General features: G+C 39.5%; 2 long non-coding RNA genes across 5 annotated transcripts in view; one reads left to right on the top strand and one right to left on the bottom strand.

Annotated features, from left to right (window-relative positions):
• Positions 1–1509: 1509 nt before the first annotated feature.
• LOC308474886 lies at positions 1510–11569 on the bottom strand. Of its 4 annotated transcripts, none has more exons than XR_013984998.1 (5): positions 11508–11569; positions 9865–9986; positions 8693–8855; positions 4797–4869; positions 1510–1965 (listed from the first exon to the last, which is right to left on the bottom strand). It is a non-coding gene; the product is annotated as an uncharacterized lncRNA (long non-coding RNA). The 4 variants fall into 4 exon arrangements; XR_013984999.1 differs by having other exon boundaries at positions 9865–9980; XR_013985001.1 differs by lacking the exon at positions 11508–11569 and adding an exon at positions 11160–11496 and having other exon boundaries at positions 9865–9980.
• Positions 11570–14269, top strand: part of LOC308474895 — a 19677-nt gene continuing 16977 nt past the window's right edge. The window contains exon 1 of the long non-coding RNA XR_013985014.1: positions 11570–11723. This is a non-coding gene — a long non-coding RNA (uncharacterized lncRNA). The remainder of the gene's footprint in view (positions 11724–14269) is intronic.

Raw genomic sequence — 14269 nt, 5'->3', positions numbered from 1 at the left:
TGAAAATAATTTCATGTGAGTTGATGTATGGTGTTAGGTCAATGATGGATATGCAGATTTACTCAGACTTAAGCCTCACTGGGCTCAGAATGACTTACTCCCATGTATGTGAGCAGAGGACTGAGACTGTAGTCACTGGTTAACAACCTTGTTCTAAATACTCTTGTAACATTCTGTTGGGTGAAGAATTCTGCATGATTTCTAAAGCTTCTATAGCAACAGAACTTGGTCTAGTTAAAGGTATTGTTTTGCATTTGTTTGACTTGGACCAAATGGGCAACAGCTGTTTAAAATGCATTTCTTCTCAGTGCACAAGTGAACAAACAAAAAGAAAACACAAATTAACTCTAAATTAATTATAGCTAAAGAATACAGTGTGAGTGCAAAGAATAAGGAAGTGGCTCTGCATTATGTCAGTCTGATAGACACAGCTTCATAGATCAAGATTCATAAATCATAATGCTAAACGCCTTCGTCTTGATCTAAGAATGCTCATTTTGGGCAGATGCGATAATGCTAAATATAAGGGCTGAAACCCAAAACATAATTAGTCAATGGAGTTCAAGCCCCCTCTATGCAGAATTTGGTCTGTTGTCTTTAATTGGTATACAAAATCAAATGTTCCTATCCTAGAAAAAGAAAGGATAACAATATCACAAAAGCACATTCTTTTGGATTTTAAATAACTCCTTAGTTAATGGATGGCTGTATTTGTCTCATTTGGAGTTTTTAGCAATATTTTAAAGGCATGAGTTTTTATATTTCAGATGAATCTCAAAGTATCGGCAAAATAAAATTCAGCATGTGAGCTTCCTTTTCTGCCTGAAGTTCCCCATAATCCAATACTACTTCACATATTCATTAAACACTTCTGACTTTCTTTTACAATTAACATTTGTGTTTCCTGTAATATGATCTTTGCAAATGGGCTGAGGTTCCCTGGGATACATTAAAAGATTGAAACCATAAATTTTGTGCAGGATTATTAAAGCAAATGGTTGTATAGAAAATCTCTCTCTCTCTCTCTCTCTCTATCTCACAAAAAACCACCTGCTCTTTGCATGTCATGTGAAAGGTCAGAAAAGAATAAGTCTGCAATGTGTGAAAAATGGAATTTATTAAAATGTATACTTTAAGCATTTGCAGGAGTTAACCATATTTTTGAATAAGATCCTTCCACTATCCTTCTCTGATGAGTTTACTGTAGCTTGAGACACAATGTTTTCTGTTCATATTCCATTTTTCACATATTGTGGGCTTCTTATTTTTACTAGTATTTACTGATAAGATGCTATACTCATGCAGTGTTATGCTACATAGAAATCAGATTCCTCAGAGTACAATTTCAGTACTTGTTTTGCTAGTTTCCCATTGATAAAATGATTCCCAAGATCATAATGTTAGCGGTGCAAAGCATCAAACACACCATAATTCAGTCCCTGCATGAAAAGGCTGTAAACTTGAATGAGCAGGGGAAAGCGGAAAAAAGAATATATCTGTTTTGCAAAATTATCATAATCTTACTTTACTGTAAGGTTCAATGCAACTTCTGTTGATGAAGTTGAATACAGTAGAACACATTTCTGAGCTGAGCTTGCAGGATTAAATATATATAATTTGCAACGTGGGTGGTCTTAACTGACACACACAACAATCATTTAGAAGTATCCCCAGTTGCCTTCTGAAAGTGGTCTCTACATTCTTCCTATTTTAGTTCCATCTCACTAATTCCAGTTGTGAGGTGGAAAATTATTAATGCTGGCAGTGATTGCAGATTGCAGTGTTCTCTGGTTTGTCTCTGAACTGAAACCAGTTTCTTCAGGGAGGTGGAAAAAATCTTGCATTGCCCCCAGACTTTGCATTGCACGAAGAGGGAGACTTTCTGTATTCTTAAAGCATCCAGGCTGCTTCCAGTGACTAAGCCTTTGGCTGTTCAAGTGGCTAAAATCAAATCAGTCCTTCATGCTGGAAAAAAGAGGCATTTGTCTACAGGGAGGAAATAGCTTGTAAAGGTAACATAATAGGGATCAGCAGCCAGGTGTTGAAAATTTGCTTGCAAGGTTTTACAGTGCCTTATATCTTGCAGCACTGTGCACCTTAAATCTTGACAATCTGGAAAGCTAAGACAAAGTTTAAAAGAGGTCTTAGGTTTACATTTCTGTGAAATACGCACCACACACAGAGAGAGGACTTTGACTTCTCCAGGAAAGCATGGACTTGGTTCACTCAAAGTCCACTTGAAAGCATTGAATCAGCTGAGAGGTGCTATTGCCTTAAAAATGCCATCCACTCTGGTCTCCCCTTATCATAGAATACAGAGCAGAATGGGCAGGTGAAACGATGCAAGAACTGGAGCATAACACCAGGACCTCTTTTAACTTTGAAACATCTCAAGACCTGAGGTTGCTATGTCTTTATTTTATGCTAAGGATTTGCCAAGAGCACATCTACACGTGAGCCTCCTGAGTTCCATTTGTGTTGTAGCACACAAGCAGAAATGCAGGAAGAAAAACGTCTGGATGTAAGCACGCTTGCGTGTCATTGGGTTTCTGGGTTTTTTTATCTGATTTTTTATTGAAAAATTGCTTAGCTGTACATCCAGAGGCTCTAATAAATCATCATCATCATGATCTACACATAACTAGTTTACTCTGAATCAGGGAAGAGTTGAAGATTATGATGCATATCAGGGAAGCTCAGGAAAAATACTATAAATTGTAGGTACCTGTGATGGTATGGTTCTGAATAGACAACACTGGCCGGATTTGCATATAAAGCATGGCTAATCACTGAAACCTTGGTTTATTACATCACAGAATAGTTAAAAGGCACCAGTGAGAGCAGCCGAGCCATGAGAGCAGTTTGAACTTTTTGCTGCCCTTCGCTCTATAACCTTGGGGTCAATGCTGGATCCGTAAACAAAGTTAAGGAGGAGGTCCAGGTACATGTGCAACACTAAGTTGTGGTTAACATGAACTAAGGTTTATGGACCAGCTTCAGACTTTGGTTAACTAGCAATCATAAACCATAATTAAGAAAGCTTAGTTAAGCCGCTGGGTGGGTTTGCATATGCTGCTAGGCCATGGTTTAATAAACCACAGTTTATCATTACATGTAAAACAGGCCACTGAATACTATTATTTAAGTGCTACAGTCCCTTCTACAACTCCCTAAAACTAAACTATAGCTCCTCCCCTTAGGCATGCTAAACAGTGGCTGCTGTTTGAATGTCTGGCAGGGAGATTGGCAATATGGCAAATGAGATTCTGTGTAAATAATTGCACAGGGGAAATCAATGGAAACATTAAATCAGGATATGGCGATACTGAAAAGGTCACATTCTTCTATTTACCATTACTGGTAAAGGGACTGTAACTAAAATGTCTAGTATGAAAATGCCTTTATATAAATCTATGGGGTGGCTATATTTGGAATACTGTGTATAATCCAGTTTGCGGCATCTTAAACAAGGTGCTTTATTTATGGAAGGGTACAGAAAAGGGGAGCCCAAATAATCCAGTGGCTTAGACACTATCTGTACAAAGAAAAGGTGAAGCATCTGAGGCTCCTAAGGGGGAAGGGACCTGATTCTGTATTTATGAATAAGATGGAATAAGTGGTAAAGCCAGACTTTGACTTCTTCTCAAGGTCATCCCATGAAGATGAGGGCTAATAGATTCTGGCAAGGGAAAAGGCAGTACTTAATCAAGCCAGCAGTTAACTAACTCATAATATATATGGTCATGTCCACTGGCTTAGATGGCCTTATTCATGGAGCAGAGGTCGATAAATGGGGATTAGCCATGATAGCGAAATGCAACCTCCAAGTTCAGAGGCCATTATAGGAATAAAAGAAGAACAAGGCTGGCCAAAGGCACACCTCACCCAGTATCCTGTTCTCAAAGTGGCCAACCAGATGCTTATGCAAAGCCTGCAAGCAGAACATGAAAGCAATCCCACCTGAGAATGCCCAACAATGGGTATTCAGAAGCCTATTGCCTCCAACAGTGGAAGCAGAACATAGCCATTATGTCTAGTAGCCATTGGTAGCCTTAGCCTCCATGAATTTGTCTAACCTTTTTAAAGCTTGAATTTTGTGACTCTGAATGCCATTTTGCTGGGGGGCAAATGATGGGGGAAGCCTCTTGTCTTTGTGCCCTGCTTGTGGGCCTCCCTGAAGCCCTGGGCTAGTCGCTGATGAAAACAGGGTGCTTGACGAGACGGGCAATTAGTCCACAAGGCTTTCCTCACCTCCTCATATATTCATTAATAACCATTTAATCTGCTTGAGCTTTCCCCCACTCTTTCCTGTTTTACAGCCACATTCCCCTCTCCTTAAAGTAAAGACATAATAAACCCTCTCTTACTCCCAGCACAGTGTGCAATAATGTTAAAAACTGGCTGATCCCTCATCCGCCTGGCCTTGACAAGCCAAGTGTGCAAGTGGGTCAGAAATGATTGAATGTCCCATAGTGCTGAGTGTCATGTCCCATTTTCTCGGTGAGTTAAGAATGAAACTTGCAGATCTCAGAGGTGAGCACATGTGATGCGCACACACATACACACACACACACTAGGTTGCTGATGTTGACAGGCCCATAAACCCCATCCGAAGAAAAGGTGTGTATTAATGACAAACATTGCACTGAAGGTCTGCGCCTGCAACTATTCCTCAGGTCAAAATTCAAAATTTCAGCTGAAGGAAGCACCTGGCAAGGAAATGATTGTTTAATTCTATTAGCTTTATATGAACACCAATGTGCAAAACAAATTGTGTTTAGTATGTTTCCACTTACCTGATCTTTAGCTGTCTTGGTGTCCTGATCGTCTTGAATTTGGTATGAGTCTCAAAGGTATTTCCTTGTCAGTCTGTAATCATATGTAAACAACACTCCTTTTTAAAATGAGCTTCCAGTTATCTAAAAGTTTTGGATGATCCTCAGATCTTATGGGCAAGCGAGTTGTTCAAAAATAACTAGAAAAAGCAGGGGTTAGGATTAGGAAGGATCTGTTGATTTCAGTTCTCTCAGTTTCTCATTTTTTCCATTCATTTTCAGTTCCCCACATTTTACAATTTGCGGGTTAAAAAAAAAATCACAAAAATTCATCAGTACCTTTTTGCAAATTTCTCCTAATATGCAGTTTTGACCAATGTACACAGTTTTGCAAGCAATTTTCTTTAATATAATGCATGTTAGTGTGTTATTTTCACAAGTATATTCATTTTTATGCACGCTTCCCCCAAATATATGCATGTTTGCAAACATTGGTTGGCGAAGTGCATAACAAAATTCAGGTTAAGTGCAAATTTTAAATGTTAGCTGTGTTTTGGTTTGTATATTGTTTTGGAAAGGATAAATTTGATGGATTCAGTTTCAAATAAGACCTGAATCAAATTTCTTCCCCATCACTACTTACAGATTCTACTACACTGAAAACAATGCTTGGTTATGATACTCTCAAGCAGTTAAATATAACACTAGGTATTGTACAATAATAAAAAGGCAATAACCCTTCCCCGCTGATTAAGAATCTGACCGAATTATTAGATGGCAGGGCAATGTTATTGTTCCCCAAGCTGATGGTCACTGCAGCGATGCTACACTGACACTAGCTATGGTGCAATCTTATACTGAGCTAACTGCTAAGCCGAACAGACGACAGCATAAACAAGCATCCGTGTAGCAACACTGTCAGATTTAAGCCCATCCAGTGCTAATCCCTGATCACCGTTTTGCACACTACCTTCAGATAAGCCATGAAAATGAGGCATCAATCAATGTACACCAATGGCCAATCAACACCTGATACCATCCACCCTCATGTACCCTCTACATACAATGCACTACTAGGGCAATCGGAAAGAGAACAATAAAGACACAATCTCCTGGGCTCCAGTGTGTGCAGGTAGCTCTAAAAAGCCAAGGCAAACATCTGGGACCATACAACTATTATAATGCCCAGGTATCACCATAATCTAGCAGTAGAAGGCAAGAAAGGTGGCATGAGCGCCCCAGGAGAGAAGGGTTCAAGTCATGCTGTGCAATCAGTGCTCATATGCAGATATTCACCAGAACACTCCTAATAATACATTTGTATTGTTCCCCTTGTGAGAAAAGGAGAGGGCTACATGAGCTGGAGGTTCAAGACAAATAAAAGGTAGTTAACGTATGGAGTTAAACTATGAAATTTACTACTACTATCAAATTCTATAGCCAGGAGAAATTCTATAGCTGCAGAGAAGGCCCTTTTTGAGTCCGTCCCCACTCCCAACCATACCTTTTTCGTACATGGGACTAAAAGCAGAGCCTCCAAAGATTATTGTAACCTATGGACATTTGAATATGGGCCGCAATGTTTTCCTGATCCCAGATCTAAAGGATTTGGCGCATTCCCTTTGTTCCGGTTCGGAATTTCACCCTCTCCCTGTGAAACGGATTGGATTGTCCTAATACACGGAAACAGAGATTCCTGAATGGTGTGGTTTTTTTTGGAAGGGTAAGCTCCACGGGGAGCATTTAACCTTTTGCTTAGCTCAGCTGGAAAGATAGGAAGATTTAGATGGTAATGCTTATGAGCTTAACACCTTTCCATTGACATTTACAGTTCTTCAGAAGTTTCATGGCAGTACGAATCGGAGCCTGGGCTGAGCAACAGATGGATTCTGGCCAAGATCCAATGTTTTAAGAACTGTTGATCAAAGATCAGGTTTATCACAGTTGGTCTTGCAGAAAAAGATTGACATCTCAAAAAATGAGCTTCAACAGATAGAAGCCGAGCTCTCACAATTTTAGCTGATTTAGCTTTTTCCCTTTTTGGCAAGCTGGCTGAATTGCGTGATTAGTAATTTTTGTGAGCTGGCTAATAGGAAGCAGTAGCAATATAGGTGTAAAAGTTAGTATAAACTTGCCAAGTCCTGCTTTCCTTTATTGAATGATGATATGTGACACTCCTGTTGTTGACCTTCATTGTTAACAGGAGTCATTGAGCATCAATTTTGTTTTAAAAGCGTTGTGTATGGATAAAATTCTCGTTGGACCAAAGACGATTCTCTTAAGAGCAGTGACTGATGATCTCAGAAAGCATACCTACACTACTAATTTATATAGGGTTTTTTTAAAAGCAGTTTGTCATAATTTCCCCCAATGCATCCTGGGAATTGTAGTTTCATCTGTCGCTCACAGGGGGATCTCCTCTTGAGAGAGGAAGGCTATTAACCCAGTTTAAGTCTGCAGTATAGATGGAAGTTCCCTTTAAATGAACTTTACAAATTTCTCAAAAGTGTTTAAACCACACAGGTGTCCAAAATGCCATTTTAATATAATTTCCATGTATATTCCTGTGTAGAGATAATGACTACTTTCCTTTTTTCAAAGTTCATTCTGTAAACACAAGTAGGTGCACTCTTTCCTTTGTATGGTTGTTATCTTTAAGTCCTTTAATTCATCGACTCACATCTTGCAATAATACATGCAAAATGGGCTCTGAACTCCTTTGCAATATGCAGATTTGTGTGCAAATGAGCGTTACCTATGGTGTTCGCACTGAAGCGTTTTTCTTTGATGTACATTTCTGACATTCTGAGACTGTAAAGAAGAAAATAACTTCAAAAATTTTAAGAAACCTTAATTGAAGTTAACATAAAAGAAGATACATGGTGTTAATTGGTCTGTTTCAGGCATAATTTGGGCCTTTGAGACCATGTCCCTTACCCCCTGCCAAAGTGTCAAGACTCACATCTTTAATTCAACAATCTTTGTATTAATTACCTCTGGATAAGGTAAGCTTTGATTGGGAGGCTTTTATTGTAAAATTACAGTACATTGCCGGATTTAAGATAAATAAATTAGGGCTGAACTTGAAAAATCTCCATCCAACTGAGAACTTGGAAGTGCATTTGCCTATCAAATGCCAGATGAAAGAGCAGTTCATCTCCAGGCATTTTAATGGGAGAAAAGTGTTGAACTGTTTACAAGAACCAAGATCCACATGGATCTGTACCACACATAGATTGCAGATAGTCATCTTGGGGCGAAGAAGACAGGCATATTATTTGCAGAGCAGGGAGGGTGGTTTGGAAGCATCCTTACCTTAGTCACTCTCCCAGTCTCCCAGTTACCCTCATGGCTAAGTAAGAATTTGAACCTTCAGAACTTCATCACTTAAGCCACAGCACCACAAATAACAATCCTGCTTCACCCTACCTTATTTTACATGGGGTTACGAGATATCCAAGGTATTTCCACATCTTGCTAAGGTGTTGCGGGGCCACATTTGCAAAGCAGCCTCTTCTGAACGTGGAAAAAAGGGGCATTAGTGAAGGACTTATCGCCATATCGGCCTAGAGAGCCCTGTTATATCCCCTGTCTGTGGGTGACACTACTTTACAACAACTGCTGTATGTCCTTTTGTCCCAGGCATAAGTTATGCTCTGCTGGTTAGGGAAGCTAGACATGAAGACTGGGTCAAACCAAGTGCACCAAGCTCAGCACTATTTATGCTGATTGGCATCAGAGTTTCAAACGGGGGGTCTTTCGCCGTCCTACTTGGGAGATGTCAAGCATTGAGCCTGGGACCTTCAGCATGTAAAGCAAATGTTCTGCCTCTTCCCCGGTTGTCAAAATGGCAGCCTCGCCATGCAAAGGATTCTTTTGCCTGACAAGTGTTTTCAAATCCAGCTGCAGATAATTACCTGTGGCTCTGCCTCCAACTTGAAAAGGGCCAAATCCGCAACAGCTTCGAGCAGATTAAAAAGAGGCGAGGCGAGGAATGGAGGCACTTCTCTGCGGCTCCTTCGCTCACCAGCACTTGACACCGAATGCGTACGGGAGGCTGACCGTCAAAGGCAAAATGAGCTCGACAGAAAAGAGTAGGCATACATTTGCGTCTGACTGTAATGCAGTATCAATCATTAGAAAGTGCAACACAAAGGATTTGCATGGCAGGCTGTGCTAATCAGAAGAGGTGAGTGTTTTAATGCGTTTAAACGAGGACAGGGCACTTATTAATCAAAACAGAATCCAAAAGGACTGAAAGAGCAAGAATGCGACTCGAAACTTGCAAAAGTGGACCAGCGATACTTCTGAAATCCCATTTCAGGAAACCATCTAGGTTTATTATGCGAGGAATAATGAGGTAACTAACAAATACAACAAAAGGGGGGAAAATGTGAGAAGTTGTAATTATGTCAGAGAATGCGGGCAGCTGATTGGGGGAAATATTTCCCATTATAGCAAAGCGTCTTTTGGCAAGGTGAAGTAAAATAATGGATTTTTCATTGCCTTTGATTCAGCTTAGCACATGTTACTGCGGCAAGAAAAAACTATTAAAAGTTTCTACCATGTGGAATAAATGTGAGGTGCTGGAGGTGCCAAGTCATTTATCCACACCGAAACCTCCAAGATCCCCAAATTCAGGACAATCTACAGTAGAGTTCATCCATGTGTGAGACAAAGGGGAGGCACACTTAGGAAATTGTGGGTTAATCAAGATGTCTGACCTGCAGACACAGGGGAAATCTGTCATGGATTAGATGAAAAGGGACAACAAAGGAAGTCTGAGAGTAAAGTAGGATGTCAGGGGAAGCATGGTCGTTCTAAGTTGCCAGTGCTAGCAGATAAGGTTACTAATTGCTACTGAACCCTCCTTTTACAAAGGCCATGAATGATGTTTGCCTCTGCCCCCATCCCTGGTTGCTAGCTTTATGGTGAGATTTAGAAGGGACAGTGGCATTGCTGCTTGAAGCCAGTAAAAACCCTTGTGGATCAGGCAAAAAATCCATCTAGTCCAGCATCCTGTTCTCACAGCGGTCAACCAGGTACCTATGAGAAACCTCAAGAAGGACCTCGGTGCAACAGAACTCACCCAGCAGCAGGCCTCCAGAGGCATACTGACTTTGACAGTGGAGGTGGTACATAGCCATTGAATGCCTTTATCCTCCACGAATTTGTCCAATCGTCTTTTAAAGTTGGAAGCCATCACTACATCTCATGGAAACAAATTTAATAATAAATAGCATACATTTAATAATAATAATAATAATAATAATAATACCTTTATTGTCATTATACAACCTGTGTACAATGAAATTAAACAAGCCTCCCCCCCCAAAACACTCAATCTCTTATCAAACAACACACCACCTCGCAAGTCAATATCGCTATGTTATTTTTCGTTCAACAGCCTAACAGCCCACAGATAAAAGCTATTTTTTAGCCTGTTGGTACGGCTGATTATACTTCTATATCTCCTGCCCGAGGGTAGAAGATTAAAGAGGTGGTGGCCGGGGTGTATTAATTATTATTATTATTATTTGTTTTGAAACACTGCCCACAAAGGATTTACACTGAAAAAACAGAAGAGCAGGATCTGCAGGATCTGGTCAATGCACTCTGAAGACCAGAGGCGCAGCTCCTTTACTCACATGTAACTGTAAATCCTCCCAGCATTTGATTATTGTTATCCCTGGAATTTCAACGTCTCTGATTTACTACGGTGCTAGTCCTTCTCTCCTGCTGTCGTGAGAGAAGACTAGTTTGTTGGTTCTCTCCTGCCTCCTCAAAGGAAATGTCAGCAGGGACTAAAGAACTCTGGGACTGGTAGTACTTGAGAGGGCATGCCATATAGGGTGGCAAATTAATTCCTCTTCCTTAAACTACAAGTCCTAGCTAGAGTTTACTGTACATAAACGCTCTCTAGTTACACAGAGAGGAGGAGGGGGAAACAGCAATACAACCAATTTGCTATCAACATTATTGAGTGACTGCAGAAAGTTAGATCCTTGTCAGCAAATTTGTTCATATGAGTAAAGTTGCTGAAACTATAAACAAAACAACTGTTTGCAGGTTACTTTCCTTGAATGTTTGCTGCCATGTGGTAATAGTCCAGCTGAACTCTCTGCAGGGAAGTGCTAGAGCACAGTCATAGACTTCCTTAAAGATCATTTTACCTCACCGGTAACATGGGTTTCCTGTCAGATTTCAGAGAAATAAATTTCTCTGAAATCATCATACCCAGTAGGTTGCATTTGAATGCTACCTCCAAATAGGCAGCCCTTTGCACTGTTCTACTCTATATGAACCTATCCACTACTGAGATTTGTATCTTCATCATTTATCCCTCACCTATTTTCAGCTTGCATGTTCTGTGTTACAACTCACCTCTGAAGGCCAATTTATCAGTGGCCCTTGAAACCCCACAGCATATTTTATTTCTTTGGTAGGAGAAGGGACCCACTGATGCCATCACCTTTGCTGACACCCTCCCATTGCTGAAGCATCCCTTCAGCCACTCACACTCAATAAAGCGGCCTTTGTGGCAGATTTAAGAGGCAACGGGAGTGTGATGAAAGATACTAAATGCCAGTGGCCTAGAAGGAGCAGGAAGGGAGGTTGTGTGTATGAAAATCTTGAGGCTATTGTGCTGGATTGGAAGCAAATATTTCATAGGGAGGGCCCATAATTGGAAACAGTTGAGGTTCATTAATACTGCCACACAGGGATATCTACCTCAGAACATTAAGATTTCCTACGATAGCCTTTTCCTTGTCTTTTCCATGGCACTAATTGGTTGTGTTGTGGAGTGGGAATCCAAGGGAACACAGTTCCAGAATGCATCTCCATCATAACGTACAGCTTGCCTAAAAGTATCTATTACTGTCTTTCTGTTACCAGAACAAGCAATTCTTCCAATTTAGAGCATGAGAATGATATTCATTCTGCAATGTAAGCTTTGCATACTTTCACAATCACATGTTGTGATATATTTTTTTAATAATTTATCTAATTTTGAGCTATTTACTCCTAACATATATCTGTTGCACAGCATAGAGAAGGGAGCATAGAAGGTATCTTTGGTGTCAAAATTAAAAAGAAAAGGAACATTTGAATCAAGTTGTCTGGCAGTTCGGTTTTGCTCACTCATTTAGCATTTTCCTAACAGGTATTTGTTTATATCCCACCTTTCCTTAGGATACTTAAGGCAGCTAGCAAAACCCAATGTGGGATGAAGCAGTGACACTAAATCAATTTTCTTTCCCCTTTCCCTTTTTCTTTTAAAAATGAGATTGGAATCTTATGATGGCAGATTATGATAACCTTGTGGAAAATTGAGGGATGATCTCTCCATCAGCTGCCACTAAATGAGAATGTCTTCGGCCACTGCTTTTGCTACAGGGAATAAATGTTGCAGAAGCATGGATGGCAAATGGAAAGCTTCATTTAAATGGAGAACATACACACCCAAGTCCCTAGCTATGAGAAAAGATCTAGGAGGTTTGCCATTTACTCTGGATTTCTTTGTACAAGTTATTTTCTTAGAGATTTCTTACAAGAGTCATTAAAAAATCCCACCAGATTCTTAGATGTTCTGTCTTCCAGTCTGTTTCTGGGCCCAATTTTAAGAGCCAGTTTTCATCTATAAATATCTAAATTTAAGCCTTGGGTTACTTGAAATATCACTTTCTTGCATACACCAATGTGGTTTTTAATATCTTTGTCTGAGACCCTGCTCTGAGTGCCCCTGCCAAATGACACCAGGTGATAGAGGTCCTTACCCTTATGGGAGATATGTATGGCCCCTTCTCTATTGGTTTTTAAAATACATTTTAAGATTTCTTTTTAATTCCTCATAGCCAAACTACATTTGGATATTTTTCTGGAGTTCTCTTTTTGCAAATACAGTGGTACCTCAGGTTACAAACACCTCGGGTTACAAACACTTCGGGTTACAGACTCCGCTACCCCAGAAGTAATACTTCGGGTTAAGAACTTTACCTCAGGATGAGAGCATCTTGGAAGATCCTATGAATACAGTATCAGAAGTTTTGAAAGAAATTGATAAGTTTGGACAATTGGCAGGATTTATGTTGAATAAGAAAAAAACCAAAGCAATTATTAAAAATACTGACCAGGAGTTAGTTAATAGACTACAGCAGCAAACTGAGATAGAAGTGGTTAAGAAGTAAAATATTTAGGGGTTTGGTTAACCCCCAGGAGTATTGACTTGTTTCAGAACAATTATGTTCCAACATGGAATAAGATTAAAAGGGACCTTGAGGTATGGGGAACAATGAAACTTTCTTTTTGGGGAAGAATTACAACGATAAAAATGAATGTGCTACCGAAGATGTTATTTTTATTCCAAACAGTTCCAGTAATCAAGGGGGCAGCAATTTTTAAAAACTGGCAAAGAGAAATTTCAAGGTATATCTGGCAGGGTAAGAAGCCGAGGATAAAATTTAAGATTTTAACAGATGCAAAAGAAAGAGGAGGCTTCGCCCTGCCAGACCTGAAATTATATTATGAAGCATCCTGCCTCTGTTGGTTAAAGGAATGGATAAAATTACAAGATACGGATGTGTTAGACTTAGAAGGTTTTGATAATAGATTTGGGTGGCACGTGTATTTGTGGTATGATAAGAAACGGGTCCACAAAGGTTTTGAAAATCATATTATAAGAAGGTCCTTGATTGAAGTATGGGAAAGATACAAAAATCTGTTGGAACAAAAAACTCCTTATTGGTTATCCCTGCTGGAAGCGATGAGCGTGAAGAAACTCAATATGACAGGAGGTTGGGTAACATATGAGAAATTGATATGTAAAAGTGAAGGAAAATGGAAAATGAGACCATTTGAAGAAGTTAAGAATTATGTGAATGACTGGGTGCATTTTTTTCAAATTAATGAGATTTTTAGAAAAGATTTAAATGAAAGGGGCTTTGCTGATAAAGAATCCAAATTTCAGACTGACATATTAAATAATGACTGTAAGATCTTAGCAAAAATGTATAAGATATTGCTGGAATGGTATATGAAGGATGAGGAGGTAAAATCGGTGATGATTGACTGGGCCAAAGATATAGGACATAATATACAAATGGAGGAATGGGAAAGACTGTGGAAAGATGGTTTAAGATTCACTGCATGTACTGCTATAAAAGAAAATGTTATGAAGATGATGTATCGATGGTATATAACCCCCATAAAGTTAGCAAAAATGTATAAGATAAGTAACAAATGTTGGAAATGTAAAGAAAAGGAAGGCACTTTCTTTCATATGTGGTGGGAGTGTAAGAAGGTAAAATGCTTCTGGGAAATGATTTATAATGAATTGAAGAAAATGTTGAAATACACATTTACTAAGAAACCAGAAGCGTTTTTACTTGGTATTACAGGGAATGAGATAAACAAGAAAGAGAAGAAGTTATTTTTATATGCAGTGACTGCAGCAAGAATATTGATGGCCCAGAAATGGAGATGCCTACGATAGA

This window comes from Podarcis pityusensis (genome assembly GCF_964106645.2).
Source record: "Podarcis pityusensis genome assembly, chromosome: 4".
Taxonomy (NCBI): Eukaryota; Metazoa; Chordata; class Lepidosauria; order Squamata; family Lacertidae; genus Podarcis; species Podarcis pityusensis.
The sequence above is the reverse complement of the archived record's forward strand: the minus strand, read 5'-3'. Positions and strand labels throughout refer to the sequence as shown.